Here is a 19,366-nt window from a genome sequence, read left to right as displayed (position 1 = left end):
AAAATATTAGCCCGATCCAACGGTCGGATTGAGGATTATGATTGTTGCCGTGAACCTGGACTGCTGCGTTTTTTACGCCAAAATCCGAATCTGACCTTACTTGGGTCGTATAACTGGGCTGAACCGTATCAGGCATTCTACGAAGCCATCAGTTTGCACCACCAAGTTTGCTTTACAAACATTAATGTTGTTGATGCTAATCTGATGCTCGTAGCCCCAAGTCCACATAGATTAATCTGAGTTCTAATTAATCACTGACTTATACCATTTTATTGTTTCAACTTGTATATTTGCTGATGGTATTAGGGTTGCCCTTGATTCCACCGCCCAATAATTTAGGTAGTGTTTGTTACTATAATTGAAAAGTGTTTTTTTTAAAAAATAATTTTGTTTTAAAATTAATATATTTTTTATATATTTAGATTATTTTATGTGTTGATATTAAAAATAATTTTTAAAAAATAAAAAAATATATTATTTTAATAAACATTAAATAAAATATATAAATCTAGTTAGCTAGTCTAATAACAAATAATTGTTATTATATAGTTAGGTAGCTAGCTAGCTTTTAATTGTTATTTGGTGCCCATCCCAGGTTACTTGATTTTGAGGGATCAAAAAGAGAACGGAAAAGTCTTTCCTTTTTTATTACCTGAATTCGAATAACCAATATACATATTATTTTTTCGTTCTTTCTTTTTTCGGGCCAATTTACACATGAAAAGAAAAAGACTAAACTTTATTATATTATATTATATTATATTATATTATATATAAAAAACTAAAAGTGCTTGGTGTGTGCATTGTGGCCCATGAGGCAATGCACCGCCGATTATAATAGCAAAATCAAAATGAATTTTGAACTTCAAAACAAAGAATGATGTGAAGTGAGAGGCAATGCTAGTCATGGTGGATATAATGGTTTTTTTTTTCACTAGGTTTATTTGTTATTATTATGTTGATTAAGAAGAAATTAATCTTTCTTTATATTTTTAATAAAAAATAAAATGATTTAAATACCTTAAAAAAAAACCAAGTCTTAGAGGCTTTTATGCTAGCAAGTGAGAGGCACTCACACTCTTTAAACAACATATGCAATGTCTTCGAGCAATCAAATGTTGTCTTCAACAATGACGTTAAAAGCATCACATTATTCTTTTCTTGGTGGTTACAAGTGTGTGCATGAAGGAGCAGTATTTAGGCTCTGTTGGAATTTTTCTTTTCTTTTCTCTCTCTTATCAACTTGGATTTCACACCAACCTTTTCAAAAAGTGGATATGTCATGTAAGTCTGTATTTCTATCAGCTTTAATATTTATTTTTTTTATTGCTATTTATTTTGATTTTAATGCTTTTGAAGTTTATTTTTTTAATTTCAGCCGACAATATTTTATTTTATTTTATTTTTATATCCAATTTGATCCACATTTTTTTGATTGTTATTTTTATATTATTTTCTTGATTTATTTTATTTTTCAATTCCATCTTTCATTGTTTTATTTAATTTAATTTTTATACCAAATTTTGGTCTCTTTTTTTATTACTATTTGTTTTTTATTTTTTATTTTTAAATTTTGGATGATTTGGGATTTTTCTTTGTGAATTTTTTCAAGTTTGCCTACTATAGAGTAACCTGATCTCATAATTTTCCATAGGTTTCAAATATTAGCTTGATTTGACTTCGGGTTTTTTTAGGTTCTCTTTTTAAAATTGATTTTTTTTTTAATATTTATCTTTCAATATTAGGTTATTGGACCTTTGAGTTTGTGATTTTCGTAGATTTTTTTATGGGTTATCATGATCTCATATCCTAGATTACGAGTTAACTCAAGTTGACTCAGGTTGACTCGGGTTTTGTTTTTATGTTTTTTATTGATTTTTCCCATATTCACCTTTCATTATTTTATTTACTTTCTTTTGTATAAGGTTATCTTGATCTCACAACTAGGCAGTAAATTTGGCATGATAACTCGAGTAAGTTTTTTTTTTGTCTTATTTTTAAATTATTTTTTCTCAATCTTTCATTCGCTATTTGATTTGTTGGTAATTGAGTTTTAAGTTTTTTTTTTTTATAAGATTATCTTATTCTCATTCAATTTTTGTTTTGATATCAAATAAGATCTTAAGACATCTTAAGAATATATGGAGGAGATCTTTTCATAATATTGACAAGAGTTTTTTTTTTTATTTGTCATTGTCATTGTCATTTTTTGTGTTTTTTTTTTATTGTTGATGATTTTTTATAATTATATTATTAAATTAACCAAGCTTAATAAACTCATTTGAATCAATGACCCAAATCCTTATTTTCCTTGTTGCTTTAAAAACGTTGTTATCGCTTGGGCATCTTTTTTTACATTAGAATAAAATTAAACAATTATAAAAATAAATATTAAAAAAAAAAGACAATGAATAAAATTATCGAGGAGAAATGTATTTCTTTGACCTAAACATTGTCATTGCTTGGGCATTTTTTTTTTTTAACATTTAAATAAAAATAAACATCTAAAAAAAAGATAATAAATAAAATTATTAAGGAGAAATGTGTTTTTTTAACCTAAACTCTATTTCCTTAGTAATGCATCTCTTGATTGTTTATATAAAAAAAATGTTTTTTTTATTATAAGTGACACGCTTAAAAGATTGATGTCTTATCCCGAGTGTAAGAGTGTTAAGGTAATAAATAACTTTACAAGACCGGGGTTGAACCATAGGGAGGTGAACTATATAAATTACAAATAATATATATATATATATATATATATATATATATATATATATATTTGTGTGTGTGTGTATGTGTGTGTGTGTGTAATAAGATACATAGTTTATGAGAATTTTGTGGGATATTAATGTAAGGATTAAATAATGATAAAAAAATTGTCAATTTTAAAGGATTCACTAATGGTATTAAAAATAAGTATAGTATAGACTTTTTTTATTAATCAATTGAAAACCACACACAAATGAGGTTCCAATCGGATGATTTATCTTTAATAGTTCATTATAAATTGTTAACATGATCATATTAATTATCTTATTTAAGTAACACCAAACTTTTAAATATTTTCACGAATTCATGATGCTAACTTATGTTAACAACAAATCAAGTTTCTTTCAAAGCACAGATGTAGGTTATACCATACGGGTGGTTATGAAAGTGCCAAGCATTTGCTGTATCAAGTGTTATAGAACACAAATCTAGATTAACTATTTAATAAGCAAGGTATTAAGAATTAGTAAGATAAAAAGATAAGACATGTTAATAATAAACTTTCTTGGATATAAACATTGAAGTTCATGTTGAGTTTATATTATACATATTCTAACACCATTAGTGAAACATTTTCACCTTGACATAATAAACTTAACTAAGCATAATGAAGAAGATAAACATAAATAAACAACATAAGAACATAATTACAATAAAGGAAATGAAAAAGCATAAACAAGAGATTAAGAAAAATATAATATAAAATAAAACTTAAACATTACAAAAATATAAAGAAAGAAATAAAAGGCATGATCCTGATCTGAATAACCAAGATGCCTAAATGCATGGCAAATGCCTCCTTTTATAGGCTAAAATTTAAAACTATTGATTTTATGACTAATTGTTGAGTGGGTGATCACATCTTGACTTGGTGACAATCCTTATTTTCTTGTCAGAATTTAAACAGACTTAACTCATGAAAGTTCTAGGAAATTGTCTCAGCTTTCCAACAAAAAATATTGAGGTCATTTGGATTTCTAGAACTCGAGATATAGGTTAAACACTAAATAATGTCTGGGCTGCAGAACAGATTCAAACTTCTTTATTGTTGCTACAATTTGGACTTGAAAACGATATTTTTAAATCTTGGACTCTGCATGAAAGTTTTAGGCCTGTGTTCTTAGCTTTCTATCCATATAAAGCAAACCTAAATCCAAGATCTATAACTTTAGATATGACCCAATGACCGAACAATATTCCAGTTTGGACTGAACCAACATCTCTTTTTTAAGTTTGACCCTCTCTTTGTCTTTTAAATTTCAGTGGTTAAACTCATCAATCAATCTTCTGATTTATGTGATAGACTTGCATTTAAGATGAACATTTACCATAAATTAAAGGTATCTTATAGTATTAGACTTGTTATTATAAAACATGCTTTTGTTAAGGAGTTATTGACACTTTTAAATGCAAAATGATGATATAAAACTTTGATAAAAATACACTTTTAAGTACTAATCAATAAGCACTATTGTTTTAAAATGAAAACCTACCATGATCTTAAAGGAAATTTTTTATGTGAATATAAAGGGTAAGAACTCTAGAAATCACAATCAAGATTAAAAAAAAAACCTAAGAAAAAAAAATAGTTGAAAAAAACTTGACCTAGTGATTACCTAAACCAAAAAAATCATAGTTATTGGATGAAAGGCCACAACTCGCTGATTATAGAAAAAAAAAAATCAAGAATTGAAAGTGTAAGGATGGACACCTCAAATCTTTGATAAGTTCTGAAGAGTTCTATGAAGAACCAGGATTATGAGTAACTTTGCCACAAACATAATATTATTTCTGAATAATAAGCAATCTCTAATACAAGCTAAATAAATCTATTTATGCTTGATAAAATGTCTTAAAAAGGATGAAAAATAACAAAAGAGTAATAAGAAAAATAGAAAAACATATCTTAAAATCAACTAGGAAATAATTGCAAATCTTAAATAGCAACTTTTGAGCTTTATTGCAAGGTCTTTTTTAATGTTTGATCTAGATGAAATTTTACCTCTATAAGAAATAAGACCTTAAGAATCTTTGGAAAATTTTTAGCTAGATTCATTAATCAAATCAAAAGTTATCCTCATTAACATAAAACTACACATTAGAAAAATAAAACCCAATCCACGTGTAAGTAGAAAAACAAGTTGAATTTGCAAGTTTTGTAGAAATAAGGCATAAATATCTTGAATTAGCTCATTAAATACCTTTTAATATTTTTAGATCTTAATCATGTAATAAACTTAATCGACACATGTAATGGATCTTGCGGTGTTACTTCATAATTCTCATCAAGTTTTTTTTTTTTTTTAAAAAAATATTAAGATAATGTCTTAATATCTTGTATATGATTGAAGGGGAAAATAAATAATAGATGTGATAAAAAAATATATATGAAAAACCCACCAAAAAAATTTAAAGAAAATAATATTTTTTCATCAAATATTCACATCATTTCTTATTTTTGCATATTAGGTACACATCAATAAAATGTTTTTAACATTTTCAAGAAAATCTATAATATTATTTAAGAATCATAAAAAATTAAACAATGATTAAAATATCACACTAAACGTTTTTTTTATAGTGCATTTCCTTGAAAACCTAAGAAAGAAAACATAGAAAGGGGTTAGGCGTGTGGGCCAAAAGATATAGGACTGGCGTGCCTAGCCCAACATAAAAAGGATCGGGTGCGCAGGCCTACAAGGCTAGGCATATAGTCTACCTTTTTTAAAAAATAAATAAATAGATTATACTCTGTGTGCTTGCCTAAATTATGTCACTAAAGAGGTGGTTGAAAAATAGGGTTGAGGTGTTTTGGACCTAAAAATCTATTTTCAACCTATGTTTACCTAAAAATACCTTATAAATATCATTAAAACCCTAATAAAAATAATTTATTGACTCAAAACACCTTTAAATTGATTCAAAAACACAACCATAAATTAAAGATAAAAAAACAACTTAATGACATTCATCTCGTCAAGAGGAACACATTAACACTAAATTTGAACAAAATTTTTGCTAATATTGTTTTCTTTTTCCTCAACTGTTTTCTAGCGACCTTATCTTTACTCTTACAACTTAAAAATTGAAATGTAAGGAAAATGAAGTTCTAGACTAAAACATAAAAGTATTAAAACAAAAGGACTAAAAAGTAAAGTGGAAAAATTCCATAGGCTAAATTTTCTTTAAAAAAAGTTAAATAAACAATATAAAAAAATCTTGTATGTTTGTTGATTTGTCAATTTTGATCCCCGCATTAAATTTTCTTAAAAAAGAGTTAAGTAAACAATATAAAAAATTCATGTATATTTGTTGATTTGTCAGTTTTGATCCCTGTATTTTTAATTTTTCACAAGCAACAAAATTATTATTATTTTTTTAAATATAGCACCAACTTAATATCAGGTTGTGTTCTTGAGGCCATGATAAACCAATAAAAAATATAAAAAAATAAATAATCACATATAATTCTCAAAAAATAAAATATCGAATGATGAAATTAAAAAGAAAAAAATTATATTGACTTTTTTTATAGTTTGATCAATGTTTTACTGTTTCTCTGTGGTTTGAAAAATTATTGTAATAGCCCTAGATTTCCAATCATTTTATATTCGAAATTCATGCTAAATATATTTTTGTAAACCATTACGATCAATGATGTTTTCCACATTAGTATTCTAAGAACTAACCAATAAGTTTCATTTATTGGTGGAGTGCAATACCCATATGATTTCATAAATCAACATCCCCATAAAAGAGAACTCAATACACATACCCATAACATTATATTTACATATTCATAAGTTTACATTCTTGTTTTGATATGGTTATCATTATAAGTCTTTATAAAAGTGCTGAATGATAATTTCACAACTAGTATATTTGTTCAAACGAAATACATAACGTCTTAACATACGAATACAAAGATTATAACAAAAATATGTGGTCTCGTGAGATGGGATTTCTACGCATCTTGATTGTGAGACATCCATGTTATATTGCAAAATGGATACAAGAGTTATAAATATTCTAAACATGATAATAAATATTTAAAAGAATATTATCGCTACTTTTCATTAATAACCTAAATGAGTATATTCCTTCTTTTACTCCTTACATACATAATACAACTCTTATTATTTCATCAATTGTATTATCCTTACTCATATGTCCAAACCTCTCTATAGGAGTTGTAGGGACCAGAGTTAATATATTGGTCGTGGTTAAATTACTTTGCTTTACCATGTTATCCTTTACAGCACCATTAACCACAATCAATTGCATTACTCAAAACCCGGTCATTCAATTCGGATGCCACTAGCCGGGGCTCAGCTGTAATACTCATCCCGATCATCTTTCTCAGATGCCATTAGCCAAGGCTAATCACAATATCCAAACCTAGTCATCCAATTCGGATGCCATTACCTAAAGCTAATCACAATATCTAAATCTAATTATCCATCTTGGATGCCATTAATCAAAGTTAATCACAATATCCAAACTTGGTCATCCAAGTTGAATGCCATTAGCCAAAGCTAATCATAATATCCACATCTGATCATTTATCTTGAATATCATTAGCCAAAGCTAATCACAATATCCAAAACCAGCCAACCAATTCGGATGCCATTAACCAAGGCTAATCACAATACCCAATCAAACATTCCATAAACAATTTAGGAGTCATAATAAGATAGAATAATTCTTTTATACGACATCATTTTAGAGATTCAATGTTATTTAAGAAAAAGATGGAGATCACCTACATGTTCCTCTCGTGAGGTGTCCTCGTTCGGTCTAAGGTCCGATCCAAGTCGTACTGCCTAACACATCAAATGATCATTAATCAACATATTCACATTCCGTAATCATAAAAACCAATACCATACATATCCCAAGAATACACATATTCATATTCAAGTGTTCCACACATTATGTAATCATATAATGAAAGTCATCATATTAAAACACTTCTCTTAATTTTAAATGTAGGTTACCCCCGGACATCTTAGTGTTTAATTCTTGTGTCTTATAGTGAGTTTTGTCAAAGTGATGATTGAATCATCATGAGAATTAAGTCATTTATGACATTGGGTTTATTAACGAAACTAAGTCACTACTATCATAAAACAATATAAGCGAAGACTAGGTCGCTGGTGACACAAATCATTAGTGAAAACTAGGTCACTAGTGATATAACAATTATTAGCGAAGATTGAGTTATGGCTGACACATGGAATCATCAGCTAAAGTTTAATTCACAATTGACTAAAAAATCATCAACGAAAGCTGAGTTGCTGTTGACTTAGAAATTGTCAGTGAAAATGAATTCACGACTGACACATGGAATCGTTAGCGAACACTATTCACTTTTGGTTTAGAAATCGTCAACGAAAACTAAGTTATTGTCGACTCAGAAATCATTAACAAACACAATTTCATGGTTGACACATGAAATCATTAGCGAACCCAATTCACTACTAACTTAGAAATTGTCAATAAAAATTGAGTTGCTGCCCACTTAAAAATCTCCAGCAAACACAATTTCACAGTTGATGCATGAATCATTAACGAACCTAATTCACTGTTGACTTTAAAAATCATCAATGAAAACTGAGTCGTTGCCAACTTAGAAAATCGTTAGCAAAACATAATTTCATGGTTGACGCATGGATTCATCAACGAACCCAATTTACTATTGAATCAAAAAATCATTAGCAATAATTGAGTCATTTCTGGTTTTTACTCTTTCCCTAGGCTAAGTGTAAGGTCTAAGCTAAGCTTTCCCCTTTATAACATACCATAACCTAGTTAGACATAAATCATCACCAAATCACATCAAATTCATCACAAGGTTATTAAGCAATATGCAATCAAGTCTCAACATGTAACTTTGCAAAGGTTCTCTTAACCATCATTTCAAGATCGAGACCTATTGTTACCACAATCATACATTCTATGTTTTCAATTCTATCATGCCAGTTCATTAACATAAATTAATAGTTAATTCACATTTCACAAGAGTCACATTTCCATCCTATGTCTTATTTCTCTAAGGGTTTTCATCATGCAAAGTTTCCTTAATGGTTTTCCTTTCTTTTTTTTTTATCGGAAATTGATGTCCATTCTCTCCTAATTTACACATGTAATTCATCATTTCTATCACAATTATACTCACAACAACATGCTACAATCACACCTTTATTCACTTGAATTATAATTATGCAAATTCATCAATCACATAGACAAGATCAAAGCATTAACATAGTATGGTTTTTATTTCAACTCGAACATGTCATTAAAGGCTTAACAAGATTACAATTATGCACATTCCATTATTTCATCTAACTTTCACACAAGTTTTTCAATAATATATGAAAAATCAAGACATTAACATAAACATGAATTTTGTTTCAGCTTGAGCACGTTTCTAGGAGTTTAATAAGGTCACAAACTACACATTTCATCTCATTTCATTATTTCAATTGGTTGGCCTTTAGTTATGGTTTGTTTATCTATATACATCCATTTTTTTTTTGTTAAAGATTCTAAAATTATATTTCCTTCACCCCCATTTTTTCCTTCAATCTTTCCATATAACCTTTCCAAATCTATGAGTGCAAGAGGCCTAAGTATTTCCCCTTTGAGGTTTCTTCCTCCCTTTGTCCCAAAATCTTAAAGAAACAAGTAAGAAGGTTGATGTTATTCTTATCACATGATTTTAAGCAAGCTTTAGGAAAGGTTTTTGGTGGTTTTTCTTACTCTTTTCTCTTAGTTTTTCTCTCCTTTTTCTATTATTCCAGCAGACCTTTTAGGCTCCTTCTTCCGTGATTTTGGTTGTCTCCTTTCTCTAACTCTCCATTCACTCAAACTCTCAAGATAAATGGCATGCAAGCTGGTTTGGTTAGGTTTTGTTTTCTAAAGGAGTGGTTGTTGCAGCTAAAGCCGTTGGCCAGTTTTGGGGAGAGGAAAAAGAGATGATTTTTTCCTCTCCTATATTTATACCTTTTTTAAATGAGATGAGGGTGTTTGGGTGCTGGTCATGTTTGTTCTTATCCCTTTTTTGGGTTATTTTAGGGTTGATTACCTCCTCTATAATTCCCACCTAGGATATGCCAGTACCCCTCTCAATTTCTACCTAGAGCAAGCTAGTTAGTTTCTTTTAATTTTTTCCTAGCATAGGCCGACCTAATATTATCTTTTTGTAGGGTTTTACAATTACACTTTCTCTCATCAACTTTATTAATTTTATAACACTTTACATCCTCTTATTTTGACTAAAGAAAATCAACCAAAAATCTTGTATTATTTACAAATTTACCATTATATTTAATTTAATGCTAAAATGTTCCTGTGACTCGAAATAACAAAAATACTATAATTTCTTATTTTTCTCTAAAACAATCATGCCCAGATCTCTCTCTCTTGCGACTCCTTTCTTAGCAAACAAAGTGGGATAGATCTCACTTATGCTTCTTAACACTTGAAGTTCAAAATGGATCTTTAGTTCTTTATTGTTTGCCTAATTGGATCTACTTCTAGTGTCTCTAATTCAACATCTACTTTCAATGCTAACTTAATTGCAACTATTTATATTTTCCAGGGAAGTAAAAGCATTTACTTTTGAAAGACCTAAGTTAGCCATGTTAAAAGTGTCTAAAATGTTTAGATGTGTGGGTAGCTCAATCTTGTAGGTATTTTCATAAATATACTTTAGAACCTTGAATGGACCATCAACTATGGGTTTGAGTTTAACAAGCTTACCTTATGGAAACCTTTTCTTATTAAGATGCACTCAAACCAAATCACCTTCTTTGAAATCTATATACTTAGTATGCTTATTAGCTTGAGATTGATAATTCTAATTTTTCCTTTTAATCTTGTCATAAACTTGTTCATACAACTTTTTAAGCTATTTGGTCCTTTAACATCGCCACTAAAATTCTGACATGTTGGAAAAGAAATTATGTCTAATGGAATCAATATATTTGACACGACCAAAAGCTTGATGTCTTTTCCCAAGTGCAGGAGTGTCGAAGTAATAAATAACCCGGCAAGACCGGGGTCGAACCACATAGAGGTTAATTGTATAAATTATAAATAACAACACAACAATAACAACAATAACAATAATAACGATAATAATAACAATAGTAGTAGTAGTAATAGTAAAGTAATAGTAATAATAATAATAATACTCAGTACGTGGCGTTGTTATACTTGAGAATGATCTAAAAGATCGGGTCACAGGTTTCCAGCCTATATACTGAGTTTATGAACAGATAATAATAATAATAATAATAATAATAATGATAATAACAATAATAAAGAAAAGAAGGAAGAAATTAATGAGAACTTTGAGTTGGAAAGATTAATGTAAGGATTAAACAATGATAAAAACAAATGTCAAGGTTAGAGGATCCACTAATGGTACTTCAAACAAGTATAATATAAACTCTTATTACTCAATTGGAAACCACACATAAAGGAGGTTCCAATCAGATTATAAATTGTTAACATGATTACATTAGTTATCTTATTCGAATAAAGCTAATACTTGTAAATGTTGGCAAGCATTCATGATTATAACTTATGTTAACAACAAATCAAGTCCCTTTCATAGCTCAAGTGTCGGTTATACCATACAGTATGGGCTATGAAAGTACCAAGTATTTGTTGTACCAAGTGTTATACAACATAAATCTAGATTAACCATTTATCAAGCAAAGTATTAAAAGTAAACAAGATAAAAAATATGAAACATGTTAGTATCCAACGTTAAGGTCCATGTTAAGTTTATATTATACTTATTCTTACACCATTAGTGTACCCTTTTCACCTTGACATAATTAACTTAGCTGAACATAATGAAAGAAAGAAACATAAATGAACAAGATAAGAACATAAATGAGAAAGAGGTTAACTAAGTAAAGGAAAGGAAATGAAGTGCATAAACTTGATATTAATGAAAGCAAGACATAAGCAATACAAAGAGAGAAAGCAAGAGCATGATCTTGATCTGGAAACCAAGATGCCTCAATACATGGTAAGTGCCTCCTTTTATAGGCCAAAATTTAGAACTATTGATTTGTTGACTAATTGATGAGTGGGTGGCCACATCTTGACTTGGTGACAATCCTTATCTTCTTGTCTGAACAAGACGTCATTGCTAACATCATAATTTGCCCAGAATCCTCAGGAATGTTCTAGGAAATTGTCTCAGCTTTCCAACAAAAAAAAAGATGAGGTCATTTGGACTTCTAGAACTTAAGATATGGGCTGAACACTAAATAGTGTTTGGGCTGCAGGACAGCTTTGGACTTCTTCATTGTTCCTTCAGTTTGGACTTCAAAACGGCCTTTTTAAATCTTGGGCTCCCATGAAAGTTGTAGGCCTTTGTCTTACCTTTCCATCCATATAAAATGGACCTAAATCTGATATCTAGAGCTCCAGATATGATCCAATTACCGAGCAATGTTCCGGTTTGGACTGCACCGACATCTCTTTTCTAAGTTTGGCCATCTCTTTGTCTTTAACTTTCAATACTTAAACTCATCAATCAATCCTTTTATTTATGTGATAGTCCTGCATTTAAAATGAGCATTTACCATAAATTAAGGTATCTTATAATATCAAACTTGTTATTATAAAACATGCTTTAGTTAAGGAGTTATTGATACTTCAAGTGCAAAATGATGATATAAAACCTTGATAAACATGCACTTTTAAGTACTAATCAAATGTCCATTGTTGAGAGATTGCTTGTGAATTTTAGATTCAAATGTAATGGTGCGTACTGCGTTGCTGCTGAATTGTTGTGTGTGACTGAGTGACTCTGTTTTAGATTAAAATGCAATAAATGTAATCATGCGTATAGTTTATTCAATGGTATTACATTATTGTATATTGTTCTTGCATTATGTATTATGTTCAATCAATTAGTATTATGCATTTATGCTGCTGCATTGCTTCTATTGTTGAGAGTGTACTAAAATCAAGTTTGTAAAAATGTTTGGATTGATTATAGATTTACAGGGCTGATTTGAATTGATTATTGAATTGAACTTATGGCATCTAGAAAAAATTCTTCTGGTAATAGGCTTGATGTGGGATGGCAACATGGGATAGATATTGATAAGAATTCTAGAAAAGTTCAATGCAAGTATTGTCAAAAAATTATTAGTGGAGGTATTTTTCGTTTTAAACAGCATTTGGCTTGCACTCGTAAGGATGTTGAGCCATGTCAACAAGTACCAGAAAATGTTAAGCAGATGATTTTAAGTGTTTTGGTGAAAAATCTAGAAGCAACTGAAAAGAAAAGAAAGGCCCTTCAATATAGTGTAAATGAGGATGATGATGATGAAATAAAAGAAATTAGCTCCAAGGACAAAGGAAAAAGAGTAGCTAGTGGGAGTGGAAGTACACAAACAACCCTAAATCAATTGCTAAAAAAGGATATTAGAGAAGAGACATGTCGACAAATTGCAAGGTTTTTTTACACTAGTGCAATTCCATTTAATTGTGTAAAAAACCCAGAGTTTTTAAGGCACTTGAATTAGTTGCAAAACATGGGTCAGGTTTCAAGCCTCCATCTTACTATGATATTAGAGAGAAGTATTTGAAGCAAGAAGTGGATCAAATAATGAATTTGCTTGAGGAGTACAAGCTAGAATGGAAAAAAACTGGTTGTTCAATAATGTCTGATGGATGGACGGATAAAAAAAGACGTTGTATTTGTAACTTTTTGGTTAATAGTCCTAAAGGGACGGTTTTTTTGTCATCGGTGGATACTTCTAATATGTCCAAGATTGCTGATAAGGTATTTGAGATGTTAGATGCCATTGTGGAGAGGATTATGGAGGAAAATGTTGTCCAAGTAGTCACCGATAATGCTGTAAATTATAAGGCAGTGGGACAATTATTGATGGAAAAAAGAAAGAGTTTGTTTTGGACACCATGTGTTGCCCATTGTATTGACTTGATCTTAGAGGATTTTGAGAAGAAGTTAGAGGTTCATCAAGTAACTATTGCTAAAGGGAGGAGAATCACCTCTTATATTTATTCAAGAACTATTCTTATTTCCATGCTAAGGCACTTTACGAAAGGAAGGGATTTGATTAGGCCTGCTGCCACTCAGTTTGCTACTGCATATTTGACTTTGGGATGTTTGAATGATCATAAAATACAGTTGATGACCATGTTTACTTCTAAACAGTGGAGTTCATGTAGGTTTGCAAGAATAGAAGAAGGGAAACGAATTCAAAATTGTGTTTTGGACAACAGGTTTTGGCATGATGTTACTATATGTATTAAGGCAGCGTTTCCTCTAATTAAAGTTCTTCGATTAGTTGATTCTGATGAGAAACCAGCTATGATTTTTATATATAAAGCAATGGATGAAGCAAAAGAGAAGATACAAGTTAATTTTGGTTCTGTGAAAAAAAGGTATATGTCTTGCTATTTTTTATTTAAAATGTTGTTATTTATTACTATGAATCTCATATATAAAGTAATGATATTTTTTATTGTTTTTTTTATATAGTTATATACCTATATGAAATATTGTTGATGCAAGATGGGAACTTCAACTCCACAGACCCTTACATGCAACAGCTTATTATTTGAATCCTCATTATCATTATAATCCCAATTTTAAGGTTAATGCCAACATTAAAATTGGATTATATCAATGCTTAGAAAGGATGGTGCCTAATGCAAGTGAAAGGTGCAAAATTGACTTGCAACTTGAATCATTCAAGGATGCAAAAGGATTGTTTAGCATTAAGGCTACCAAGACAGCTAGAGATAAAAAAAACTCCAGCTCAATGGTGGAATTCTTACGGGGATGAATGTCCAGAATTACAAAGGTTTACAATCCGAGTTCTAAGCTTGACTTGTACTTCATTTGGATGTGAGCGTAATTGAAGTGCATTTGAAATGGTAAGTTTTTTTATTTTTTTTATTTTAAAGGTTGAAATATTTGATAAAAATCTTATAAATTTGAATTGTTTATTTAGGTTCATGCAAAATGAAGAAATCGTTTGCACCAGAGAAAAATGAATGACTTGGTATTTGTAATGTGCAATTTGAAATTGAATAATAATCAAGTCAAAAAGCAAGCTGATGATTTTGGTGTAGAAGATGATCTTTCATCTGATGATGATTGGATAACCGAGGGAGAAAAACATTCAAATATTGATTTGCTTGGTGCTATTGATAGTGCAACATGAAGACAAAATGGTAATGAAGATGAAAGTGATGAAGAAGAAATTCCTAATGATGCTGAAATGGAGAGTCATGGTACTGAAGATGATTTGGAGATTCAAATTGATGATATTGGTGTTGGTACTAGTAGTAGCACTAATGCTCATAATATTGGTGTTGGTACTAGTAGTGACACTAATAATCCTCTTGATGCTAATGATATTGATGAATGTCTGAGGAATAATGAGGAAGATGAAGGCAATGAAGCTGGTTTTAGTTTACATGACACACCAGCAGATTATTTGTTTTAAATTTGTTAATTATTAGCTAATGAAAAATTATTTAAATTATGTATGAATTTTTTATTTGAACCATGTATTTTAAGGTGCTTGAACTATGTATGGATTTTTATTTGAAGCATGTATTTGAAGGTGCTTGAATTATGTATGTATTTTTATTTGAAGCATGTATTTTAATGTGCTATGAATTTTTATTTGAAGCATGGATTTTTTTTATGTATTTTAAAATTCCTTACGATTTTACGATCCAATTTTACGATCCGAGTTTGTTTAGTGCTTTCCGTGCCGTGTCAAAATCGCGATTTTAACAACCTTACTCTCTCTCTCTCTCTCTCTATCTATCTCTCTTTGATTTTATATCATTTCTTTCTTCTCCATCCAAAAGAGTGGGTAGGCAGTGAGTCTTTTGATTGGAATCAAACAAGTTTTCTCTCTTTTCTTTCATTCATAACAACAACTACTCTGTACACTCTCAGGTAATTTGATTTTTTCCCCGATTTGATGCTTGCTGGGTTGTTTGATTTAGGGTTTTTGAGTTTTTAATTTGTGGGTTATATATCAATTTTATGATCATCCAATATTTTCTTTTTTTCTTGGGTTGCTTATGAAATTGATGTGGATTGAGTTTTTCTTTTAATTTCTTGATTTTTTAGAATTTCAACAAGAACGGCTAAAGAGGCTTGAAATGGGAATCACAACTCCGCAACAAAAGCTCCACCCACTCTAGATTTTCCAAGTACTTTCAGGTATAACTATCTGGCTTTTTTTGTTTGTCTATGTAGAAGTAACATAGATGTGGTTAGGTCTTCCACGGACATGGTACCAGAGAAGAAATTAGAAAAAAATAGAATCCTTTGGGGGTTTTTCTTTGTCTCTTCCTGATTCCAATTTTATGTGCATGGATGTCCGGTTCTAGATCAGCTAATAGTTTCTTTTGCTTAAACTTTGTTCCCCATCTTTTGCTTCCTTCTTCTCCTTTTAATTGTCGCTTGCTCATTCTTTTTGCTAGCAGTCACCAGTTGCTTATTTTGTATCCAACTCTCCTACATAACATGCTGGCGATCAGAGCCATACCAAGGACTTTATGGATATAAAGGTAAAAGCCAACTATTCATCCTTATTTACCAAATAAAGGTAGCACACGTTGCATCCTTGGAGTGCTAGTCTTTTTTTTTTCTTCGTTGGAAATGACATGTGGGTGTCCATATATTTATTTGTACACATTGTTTGTTGCTAAAGAATACCCAGTACTATCTCAATTTCAATCATAGCTTTGAAGAAAAAATAAATATTTGCTAAAGAGTGGAGTGCATGAGAAAAATGCAATGGCATCAAAGTGTCAAGGAAAAGACAAAACTCTATATATATTTTAGAATTTATAGCAGGTGTATAAAGATTGAGAATTAATATATAATTTATCCAATTAATTAGGATTAAAATAATCAATCTATATGTGTCCTTCAGGTTCTTGAAAGCTAGGAAATTTGACCAGACAAGGAAATTGGAGCTTTATCACCATTTGTCCCTAACAAATTTTGATGGCTTTCTGAATTGGGTTTTGATAGTAGGTTTTTGCTGGTGTTGTTGCTGTTATATTTTGCTTGAAAATATTACTGAGAAAAAAAAACTTCCTAGCTAGCTCAGCAAGAATTGGGTTTTCCCCTGCTAATTTTATGGTCACTAAAAGTTTGTTTAGTGATTTCATGATTGAAAAGCAGTTATAAGATTTTACATTTTATTTATAAGATTTTAATGATTGAAAAGCAGTTACTCCAAATTGATTTGGGATTTGAAGGCATAAATTTTTGTTTGGAACCAAAAGAGAACGAGTAAATTTGTTGTCAGTGCAGCAAGTTGGTCCCTTGCCTGATTTCATGATTCCATTTTTCCAAATAATTTAGCATTTAGAATTACCAAATTTGCTTTTTGTTACCATGATGGTTTCTGATAGCAGTCAATCCTTCAATGTCTATAAATGAAATCCAAGAGTATAACTTAAGTTTGTGACTTGGAAGGCAAAAATAGAATGAACTTTTTTTTTGGTAAGCTAAAAATAGAATGAACTCCCTGTAGGATAGGAAATACATAACTCTTACTTGTCATCTCCTCTCTCCTCTCTCTTCTTTAGTATATTTCAGCAGTTAAAGATCAAGAATTTGGGCTCTTGACACATAATTTACTTGTATTTATTAACAATAAACAACATGTACTAAGTTTTGTAGTTATTCTCTCAAAAGTGCAACAATATTGTGAGTTGTCATTAGCAAGCCTATGAAACAATTTAGTGCATATAAGTTGTACTTTTTATTTTTCTGTCAAGCTAGTTAGTACCATGGTAATACCAAAAAAATAAATACCATGATATTTGAATATCTTTGTTGTTATTCAATTTTTTGACTCATTTTTTTGATAAAATTTTTTGAAAAATACAAAAATAGTGAAAAGTAACGAAAATCCAAAAAAATACATTTTTAATATATGTGCGTCGTTTTTAGCATTTTCAGCATCGTCTCAAAAGAATTTAAATTTTGAATGGTTTTTAGAACGCGTTGGACTTTTAACGTATTATTTTTGAAATCAATGATTTTTCTCATTTGAGTCGATGTTGATAAGAAAAATTCAAAAAAATAAGAAAAATCAAATTTACAAAAAAAAAAAAAACAAACAGATGTTAAGGGACCAAGTTTGAGACCTAGCAACATTTTTTTCATATAAATAAGAGTTTCCAACACATAAACAAGGAGTAATTTTGAGAAAGAAAAATTTTAGACAACCACAAAAATAAAAATCCTCAACCTAAATTTTCTCTCTCGGCCAAGAGGTGGCGCCCCCTTTCTTTTGGATTTTTGACCTTGTTCCCCTGCACCAAAACTAGCCAAAGCCACCGCCCCCCTCTCCCTTTGGTCTTCTCTCCTAGACAAAACCAAACCCGAGCCCTTCCATTTCCCTCGTCAACACAAGCTTCCCCGCACTTCCTCTTTTTCCCTAGATTTGTCCATCTTCTCCTCTCACATCCCCCTTCTCAACCCCACACACCACCTCCCAGCCTCTCTTCCCAGGCACCTCACTTTTCTCTTCCAGTCGCCATCCTCACCCTCTCCTTTCTCGGTTGATCCCTCATTTCCTTTTTCCTATAAACTAATAACACACCAAAACAACCCTCACACACGACCTCCTCTCCCATTCAGCCTACCCACGACCATCACTAACTTCCCCCCTAATAAATCCACAACCTTACAACCTCCCTACACACAGACCTTCCTCTTTTCTCGCTAACCTTTAGTACCAGCATCTACTCTTTAGTCGGCCTCCAAGCCATAGCCGCCACATCTTTTTCTCCCTCTCTAGATCTCCCTCATCCGTTTCTTCTCACTATCCGCCTCCCATTTCCATCTTCCTCGTTCCCTGCAGCTCGCCAAGATCTTGGAGTAGACTCTTTAGCAGTAGCCCACGTATAGCAGCGCCCTCAAATCCAACCCTATTTCCACTGGAACCGACTATCAGGCAACAGTTCTTTCTCCTCCATCTTCGTCGGCCAGACTTGCCAGAAACTCGGTTGCCAGCAACCCTTTGGCCTTATCGCAGGCCACCTGAAACAGAGAAAGGCAGACAAAAAGAACAAAAACAGATCTGAAGAAGGAGAAATGAGAGAAGCAAATGAAAAGGAAAAAGTAAAGTACAATCAACTATTGTGTGTTTTTTGTTGATGCAGATGATGTAGTTCCTCACCATCGTCAGGGAAAGGAAGAAGAGAGAAAGGCCTTCCCGATCCACCAGTTTTCTTGCCTTCACTAGCGACGGCGCGTGAACCCACACGTTGCCAGTGCCTGCTGCACGTGGAGCAGACGCGCCGCCATTGTTTATATTGTCTTTGAAGCTTCACAACACTGTTCTTGTGGCTGCACTATTCCTGATTCTATTTTAGGGCATTTTTTTGTAAATTTAAATTGTTTAATGTGTTGCTTAGATTAATAATTACGTTGAGTATTTTGCAATATGTAGTCTTGGTGTGGGTAAAATATATTAAAAAAGTGATGTGTTTATATTTTTTTATGTATTTTTTTAATGATAACAATTAAAAAGACAGAAAA

General features: G+C 30.9%; 1 long non-coding RNA gene across 1 annotated transcript; it reads left to right on the top strand.

The window, feature by feature from the left end:
• Positions 1–15,601: 15,601 nt before the first annotated feature.
• LOC118061322 (uncharacterized) lies at positions 15,602–16,915 on the top strand. The gene is made up of 3 exons (XR_004689556.2): positions 15,602–15,751; positions 15,929–16,021; positions 16,288–16,915. It is a non-coding gene; the product is annotated as an uncharacterized lncRNA (long non-coding RNA).
• Positions 16,916–19,366: the final 2,451 nt, after the last annotated feature.

This window comes from Populus alba, chromosome 8 (assembly GCF_005239225.2).
Source record: "Populus alba chromosome 8, ASM523922v2, whole genome shotgun sequence".
Classification (NCBI taxonomy): Eukaryota; Viridiplantae; Streptophyta; class Magnoliopsida; order Malpighiales; family Salicaceae; genus Populus; species Populus alba.
The sequence above is the reverse complement of the archived record's forward strand: the minus strand, read 5'-3'. Positions and strand labels throughout refer to the sequence as shown.